This window comes from Apium graveolens, chromosome 1, assembly GCF_009905375.1.
Source record: "Apium graveolens cultivar Ventura chromosome 1, ASM990537v1, whole genome shotgun sequence".
Classification (NCBI taxonomy): Eukaryota; Viridiplantae; Streptophyta; class Magnoliopsida; order Apiales; family Apiaceae; genus Apium; species Apium graveolens.
The window spans coordinates 40,121,381-40,130,714 of NC_133647.1; the positions used below are offsets into that span (position 1 = coordinate 40,121,381).

Sequence of the window (9,334 nt, forward strand, 5' to 3'; positions counted from 1 at the left end):
TTATTGTCTTAACATTGAGAAGTAATCATACATTGGTGAGTGAGTTTAATTGAACAAAATTAGTCTGAGTCTCTGTAGGAACGAACTAGAAAGTATTTTATATTACTTGAGAATGCGTATACTTGCGTGTATTATTAGCGTGTGATTCCGCCCTAACAAGTTTTTGGCGCCGCTACCGGGGACTCGGCGTATTTGTTTAATTTATGTACTTACCATCATTGGTCACTAGGACTCAGTGATTAAGACGTGTGTACTTATCGTTTTCGGTTGTGTTTCAGGTACTTTAGCGAGCGTTTATGCAAACTCGTTCTCGTACTCGCAAGAGGACTTTAGATACAGCTGAGGAGACAGACGAAGTTCTTGATATTCCGGAGAAAATAGATTTTGAAGATTCGGATTCAGGAAGTGAGCAGAAAGAGCCAGTAATCATGGGTGATCGTATTGTTCCGGCAGATCCAGCTCTTATGGACTTTTCTCGACCTAAAATTGATGACATTCAGTCAAGCATTCTTCATCCGGCTATTCAGGCTAACACTTTTGAAATTAAGCCGGGCACTATTCAGATGGTGCAGAATTTTGTTTCTTTTGGAGGTGCTGCGACTGAAGACCCCAACATGCACATAAGGAATTTTGTCGAGATCTGCAGTACTTTCAAATATAATGGTGTGACTGATGAGGCTATCAAGCTGAGGCTTTTCCCATTCTCTCTGAGGGATAAAGCTAAGGACTGGTTACATTCTGAACCAGCTGGAACCATCACTACTTGGCAAGATCTTGCACAAAAGTTTCTGGTGAAGTTTTATCCAATGACAAAGACTACAGCTATGAGGAGTGCTCTTACTCAGTTTGCGCAGCAACCTACAGAATCTATGTGCGAAGCTTGGGAGCGCTACAAGGAGATGTTGAGAAAGTGTCCACATCATGGAATGCCCGATTGGATGGTGATCACTGGTTTCTATAATGGTTTGGGGGTCCAATCTCGGCCCATGCTCGATGCAGCAGCTGGAGGCGCCTTATGGGCCAAAAGCTATACTGAGGCTTATAATCTTATTGAGACTATGGCTGCAAATGAGCATCAAAACCCAACTCAAAGGATGATGCCTGGGAAGGTAGCAGGTATTCTGGAAGTCGATGCAGCCACCGCTATTGCAGCGCAGCTCCAAGCGTTGTCTATGAAGGTCGATTCTCTAGCCACCTATGGAGTCAATCAGATAGCTATGGTCTGTGAGCTTTGTGCAGGTTCTCATGCTACGGATCAGTGTTCTCTTGTTAACGAATCTGTTCAGTATGTGAATAATTATCAGCGACAACAGCAGCCTGTGCCAGCTACTTATCATCCTAACAACAGAAATCATCCAAATTTCAGTTGGGGTAATAATCAAAATGTTATTCAGCAACCATATCAGCAAGGTGTGAGTAAGCAGTTCAATCCACCTGGATTCCAGCAACCGCAGCAATATGCTCAAAGGCAATCATATCCTCAACAGGGAGGTGCAGCTGCACCCACTAGTGCTGATTTTGAGGAACTTAAGCTATTGTGCAAGAGTCAGGTGGTGTCGATCAAGACCTCAGAAAATCAAATTGGTCAAATAGCCAATGCAGTGCTCAATCGTCAACCTGGCACACTTCCCAGTGATACTGAAGTACCAGGTAGGAAGGAAACTAAAGAGCAAGTCAAAGCTATTACCTTAAGGTCTGGAAAAGTTGCTGATGCTGAAAAAGCAAAAGAAGGAGAAGCTGAAGTTGGAGATGAAGAAGCTAAGCAAAAGGAGAAAGCGGCGGAACCAAGGAAGACTACTATTGAACACACTCTTCCTGAGGGTAATACAGGGGAGAAACAACTCTATCCTCCACCACCTTTCCCTAAGAGATTGCAACAACAAAAGCTGGATAAGCAGTTCGGTAAGTTTCTGGAGGTGTTCAAGAAACTTCACATCAATATACCTTTCGCTGAGGCTCTGGAGCAAATGCCTAGTTATGCGAAGTTTATGAAGAGTATTCTTTCAAGGAAGGTGAAACTGGATGACCTTGAGACCGTTGCTCTAACGGAAGAATGCAGTGCTGTGCTGCAACAAAAGTTACCTCCAAAGCTTAAAGATCCAGGTAGCTTCACCATTCCTTGCACCATTGGCAAGTTGTCTTTTGACAAGTGCCTTTGTGATTTGGGAGCAAGCATCAATCTGATGCCGTTGTTGATCTTTAAAAAGTTGGATTTGCCTTATCCAAAGCCCACCTACATGACTCTACAATTGGCTGATCGTTCTATTACTTACCCAAGAGGCATAGTGGAGGATGTGCTAGTCAAGGTGGATAAGGTCTTCTTTTCTGCAGACTTTGTTATTGGATTTCGAGGAATATAAGAAGATTCCCATAATCTTGGGAAGACCTTTCTTGGCTACAGGTCGCACCTTGATAGATGTGCAGAAAGGTGAACTTATTATGCGGGTACAGGATCAGGATGTGACATTCAATGTATTCAAAGCAATGAAATTCCCTACAGAAGATGAGGAGTGCTTAAAAGTGGATTTGATTGATTCTGCGGTTACTTCAGAACTCGATCATATGCTAATGTCTAATGCATTAGAGAAAGCCTTAGTGGGGGATTTTGACAGTGATGACGAGGATGGCAATGAGCAACTACAATATCTTAATGCTTCTCCCTGAAGGCGAAAGCTAGACATGCCGTTTGAATCTCTTGGTACTTCTGACCTCAAAAATGCTGAAGGAAAGCTCTAACCATCAATTGAGGAAGCACCCACCTTGGAGCTTAAGCCATTGCCTGAACACTTGAGGTATGTTTTTTTAGGTGATGCATCTACTTTACCTGTTATTATTGCATCTGACCTTTCAGGTAGTGAGGAGGACAAGCTCTTAAGGATCTTGAGAGAATTTAAATCGGCTATTGGATGGACCATAGCAGACATAAAAGGCATCAGTCCTTCATATTGCATGCATAAGATTCTGCTAGAGGAGGGTAGTAAGCCGACTATTGAGCAACAGCGCAGACTTAATCCTATCACGAAAGAGGTGGTGAAGAAAGAAATTCTAAAGTGGCTGGATGCAGGAATCATTTATCCTAATTCTGACAGTTCTTGGGTGAGCCCCGTGCAATGTATAGCTAAGAAATGAGGTATCACTGTGGTAGCAAATGAGATGAACGAGCTCATCCCCACTCGAATAGTCACAGGATGGAGAGTATGCATGGATTACAGAAAATTAAACAAGGCCATAAGGAAGGATCACTTCCCGCTTCCGTTTATTGATCAGATGCTTGACAGGTTGGCTGGTCATGAGTATTATTGACTTCTGGATGCTACTCAGGGTATAATCAGATTTGTATTGCACCAGAGGATCAAGAAAAAACTACCTTCACTTGTCCATTTGGCACGTTTGCTTTTCGCAGAGTTTCATTTGGGTTATGTGGCGCACCGGCCACTTTTCAGAGATGTATGATGTAACGCCCGGGAAATATTATGTATTTATTTTTATCAATAAATAATTATTATGTGATTTAATGTGAATTTTGGTGAATTATTTGATAATTGATATTAATATTTGGATGTTTATTTCTGATGAAAATGTGAATATTTTAATTTTTAATTATCCAGAATTAAATCCAGATAATTTTGATATTTTTCTGGTAATTTTTGGATAATCATATGATTTAATAAGGATTTTATAGAATTTATAATGATTATTTTACATAATTATAAAATTAATTTTTAGAATCAGAAATTGTCCCACTTCTAACGTTTTTGCGTTTTTACAACCCGAAACTCTTCCGAAAACTCCTTCCTAACCTAATCTGATAATTCTGAACACTTTTCATATTTTGACTTTTTTGATCCGGGGTACGGTTTGACCTGTACGATTCCCGGTGTGAAATTTTCGAGACGCAAACCATTTTATATATCGATAAGAACCCATATTCTCAAAAGACGAGACATTATTACCGTAATTTTGTATAAAGTATTTTATAGGAAGCTCTGTTTTGATAATTATCCAAATTTGGTATTAAAATCGTATCGTCTTCTCAGTTACTTAGCGGCTAAGTAACCTATTTTCGGATCCAATATGTAATGTAATTATAGAATTATAAAGTAAATAAAATATATGGTGGTTCTATCAACTGTGTGTCATTGTGGTATAAATTGTTTATGAGTTGTTGGACGCGAGAATTAATTTTATAATTAATTATCGAGCTATATGCATTTAATTCATTTTAAAGTGATTTTATTGAATATTTATTCCTAAAAATGCTAAAATTGTATCTAAAATTATTTTTGTTGTTCTATAATTTCATTTATTATTTTTAGGGGTTTATAAAATTTAGAAATCAATATTTAATTCAAGATATTTCAAAAATCATGAAAATTTTATTTTATTAAGTTTGGAATATTCCGAGAATTTTTAAAATTATTTTGGTAATTTTTGAGATAAATTTCACCTGCGCGTTGTTTCGTTTATTCGTTAAAAACAGGTATAAATTGTGTTTCAAAAAATTATTTTAAAATTTCGAAAATCCTATTTTTATTAACTTTTAGTTATTTGTGATATGTTATAAAATATTTTATTAATGTTCGAGTTTTAATTACGCGTAAATTGTTCGTTAAATAATTAATGTGTGGGTCAGGTAATATTGTGTTGCGGGGTTTATAATCGAAAAAAACAGGAAAAAAAAACAGCATAAGGGGGGTTTTTTAATCGGGTAACCCGTTTGTTCATTTCAGGTAATCAATCTCTCATCTCGATTTCTCTCTCTGATTCTCTCTCTCCCATTCTCCTCTCTCTCTCTCTCTCCTGCTCAATCTCTCTCACAGTCTCTCTCTCTCTCGCGACTTCCCTCCCCTCCTTCTTTCTCTTCCCTCATTTCTTTCCCTCCGCTTTGCCGCCCTTGCCTCTCTCCGGTAAACCGCTGCCGGAGTTTCGGTCGGCCTTGGCTTTTCCATTTGTGTCCTGTTCTTGCTTACATACGTATATATATATATATATATATATATATATATATATATATATATATATGTTTATATGTGTATATGTGGGTTGTTGTGCTGTTTGTTGTGTGTATCTGTTGCCGATTGCATTCCTGTTGCCGCTTGGGTAATTAATTTTCCGTTATGTTGTGTTGGGCGCGTGTATACGCGCGTATTGATAATTTCTATTTTAATCCTTTTACTGAAATTTTCTGCAGGAAATTAAATGATTAATATTGGTGATAAAAATATATTTTTGTACGAGGAAAATTATTTTGTAATCGGTGAAATTTTCGGTTGGAATCCGAATTACCGGATACCCCGAGAATTTTGCTGCCGTACCGCGATGACTTATTACGAGCGGACGGTGGCCGATGATGATTTTTATCTGAGTCCTAAATTATAAATAAATTAAAATTAAAATTAGTTTGTGAAATAAATTTCGAAACGAAATGAAAAAAATAAAACACGAATGAAAGTATGAATAAAAACATAAAAATAATTAATATGTATCGGTGGTTGGGAATTATTTATTGGATTGTGGATTGCTTGGTATTGCGTTTGGTTGTGAATTTGACGTCGAAATGATGCGACGGGTAGGCCGATAAATAAAGGAAACGCTGCCCGATTTTCGGGAAAATTAATCCCGAAAATACGGGAACGTAACCTATAATTATCGGAGACGTCGAATAATCATATACAGTTATATTACATGAACTGGACTGCGATTGAGACAAGATAATTTATAAGTAATCGATTACCCTGTTTTTCAAAACAACGAGTATACGTATTTTCTGAAAATAAATATCGAACCGAATTTCGAAGATGTGAACCATAATTGCTATGTGTATTTTGATAATACATATAAATATGCATTCGGTTATGAAATCGTAGGGATAGAATAGGATGACGATTTGATGTTAACCTTGAGCGGTTATCTGAATTAGGGTATTTCAACCCTGTAGGTTTAGACGGAAGAACCGAGACGTGACATCGGGCTAGGAACGATCTAGTGATTAGACGTCGAGATCAACGAAGTTCCATTTGAAGGATCTGAATGTTGGGATCATATCCAGAATAGGATAGAAGTTTGACGATAAAGCCGAATGATTAAAGTCGAACCAAAGTTAACCGATAATAGTGGTTAAAGCTTATTGAGGCAAGTATTCTAGATTTTCTTTTTAATACTGCAAGTATTCTTGATTTTTTTAAATACTGCAAGTATTCTTGAATATTCTTTTAAATTACTGCAATTATTTCTTCCATCTTATTCTAAGTTTAGAATAGTTAAATGTTTTATATTTCGCTGCAATTACTCATATTATGCTTGTTCATTTATTCTTGTTCCTGTAATTCGATTGCTCTCGTGAGCAAATACCCATTATTTCGGGTTATTTGCGAACCCTGAATTGGGATGTTTTGAATTCAAAATGGTTTGACATCAAAACACTCTACGGGCTGGATAGTGATACTTTGGGGATTAAGTTTTACTTAATCCTATGGACCGAAACATAATCGGTGCCTTGAGATGGGCCGTAGTGCCTGGGGACCCGACTGGATCTATACAGGTAGGTATAGATCTGCACTGTATCCTGATTGATCAGCAGGGTATAAGTGTGAACTAGTGTCCAGTCTAATTTATTGTTGATCGCCATTAATGGCATTCCTTCATGAAATAAAATGTGATTATGGTTTAAAGTTATTCTTTCTTAGCACCCAGTTTCGGGAAAATACAATGTTTCTAAATAAATTCGAGGTTCAGATTGTTGCTGCAGCATTAGTTGCTCAGTGATAATTAGAATCTTGAATGAATTGAGATCTTCTTAATTATTCAACCCGTCCTTATCAGGCTGGTTTAGTAGGCTAAGTCTATGGAAACTTAGTCGATAATGATGGATATTGAATAGTTAGGAATTTCTTGAACATCGTTTTATGAATAGTTATTGCATTCGTTGCTTAAGTATGAAGTGTTACCAGAGGATATTTTGAAAACACGCAATTCTGAAGCTCTTACAAAAATGTCATTATTTCCTATGTGATTTATAGCAATGCAAATCAAATTGGTTTTAAGATAATGAAGTATGTCCTTTAAATGATTTCGTGTTTTGCTCTTCAAAATATTTCAGAGATTTTGTCCGAAAGTTTTCTTTGATATTAATGTTTGAAACTTAAAATATATACTTGCTGAGCATTTTTGGCTCACTCTTGCTTTGTAAATTCTTATTTCTGCCAGAATCAGATAAGGATAAAAAGTGAATAGCTTTGATAGACAACAGAAGTTAGAGAAATTTCCGCTGCGAGAGATTGAAGGTGTTAGAAGAATGTGACAAAAGCATTAGTTCAAAGGTATCTATACTTGTATTTTAGTTATTGTGAGTTGTAAAGGGTTAGATTCTTGTTTCATACCATAACCTGTAAACGATCCGGATTCAAGGGGTTATTTATTTATTTCTTGATTTTATGTAAAGATTGTTTAGTGACACCAAATCTTGACCCCGGATTTGGGATGTTACATATGATGGCTATATTCTCTGACATGATTAGAAATAATGTCGAGGTGTTCATGGACGACTTCTCCGTCTTTGGACATTCGTATGATGAATGTTTGAATAATCTTTGTGCAGTGCTCAAAAGGTGTGTGGAAACTAATTTGGTGCTAAATTGGGAAAAATGTCATTTTATGGTGCGTGAAGGCATTATTCTTGGGCATAAGGTCTCTAGCAAGGGTCTTGAGGTGGACAAAGCCAAGGTGGGAGTCATTGAAAATCTTCCACCACCTATTTCTGTGGAAGGAATCCGTAGTTTTCTTGGTCATGCGGGTTTTTATTGGCATTTTATCAAGGACTTTTCGAAGATATCTAAGCCGCTGCGTAACTTGCTTGAGAAGGATGTGCCTTTCAAATTTGATGATGAATGTTTGATGTCATTCGAGACTCTTAAGAAGAGTTTGATCACTGCACCAGTTATTACAGCACCTGATTGGATAGAGCCTTTTGAGATGATGTGTGATGCGAGTGATTATGCGGTGGGCGTAGTTCTTAGGCAACGCAAGAATAATCTCTTTCATGTGGTCCACTATGCTAGCAAGACCTTAAATGGGGCCCAAATGAACTACACCACTACTGAGAAGGAGCTCTTGGCTATAGTCTTCGGTTTCGAAAAATTTTGATCTTATCTGCTTGGGAAAAAAGTAACAGTATTCACTGATCATGCGGCCATTCGTTATTTGGTTTCCAAGAAGGATTCGAAGCCGAGACTCATTCGTTGGGTGCTCTTGCTACAGGAATTTGAGTTAGAGATCAAGGATCGAAAAGGTACTGAGAATCAAGTAGCTGGCCATCTCTCTAGATTGGAGAATCCCGAGTCTACTTCACATGATAAGACATTGATCAACGAATCTTTTCCGGATGAGCAGTTGTTCACAGTTCAGGAGGAAGAGCCATGGTTCACAGATATTGTGAATTATCTTGTCAGCAATATAATGCCTCCTAATTTGACCACAGCTCAAAAGAAGAAGTTTCTGCATGAGATGAAGTGGTATATGTGGGATGAACCGTATTTGTTTAGACAGGGAGCTGACCAGATCATCAGGAGATGTATCCCATTCTGTGAGACGGAGGGGATATTACGAGACTGTCACTCCACAGTTTATGGTGGACACTATGGTGGTTAGAAGACGGCAGCTCGTATTCTGCAAGCAGGTTTTTTCTGGCCTACTTTGTTTAAGGATGCTCATCAGTTTATTTTAAGGTGTGATCGTTGCCAAAGAGTGGGAAATCTTACGAGAAAGGATGAGATGTCGTTAAATGTTATGCTTGAAGTCGAGGTCTTTGATGTTTGGGGAATCGATTTCATGGGGCCTTTTGTATCGTCCTGTAACAATCAGTACATCTTGCTGGCAGTCGATTATGTCTCAAAATGGGTAGAAGTCAAAGCTCTACCGACAAATGATGCAAAGGCAGTGTTGAGTTTTCTTCATAAGCAGATTTTCACAAGGTTTGGAACACCACGAGTAATCATAAGTGATAAAGGGTCGCAATTCTGCAACCGTAAGTTCACTTCTATGATGCAGCGCTACAATGTGAATCATTGAGTTGCTACTGCCTACCATCCGTAAACAAATGGTCAAGAGGAAGTGTCTAACAGAGAGATCAAGCGTATCTTAGAGAAGGTTGTTTGTCCGTCAAGGAAGGATTGGTCTTTAAAGCTCGATGAAGCTGTTTGGGCTTACAGAACAGCATACAAAACTCCACTTGGTATGTCTCTGTTTCAACTGATGTATGGTAAGGGATGTCATTTACCTGCGGATCTTGAGCATAAGGCCTATTGGGCATTGAAGAAGTTGAACCTGGATCTAGATG

General features: G+C 38.0%; 1 non-coding gene across 1 annotated transcript; it reads right to left on the reverse strand.

Annotated features, from left to right (window-relative positions):
• Positions 1-821: 821 nt before the first annotated feature.
• Positions 822-928, reverse strand: LOC141683515 (small nucleolar RNA R71). The gene has a single exon (XR_012560338.1). It is a non-coding gene; the product is annotated as a small nucleolar RNA R71 (small nucleolar RNA).
• Positions 929-9,334: the final 8,406 nt, after the last annotated feature.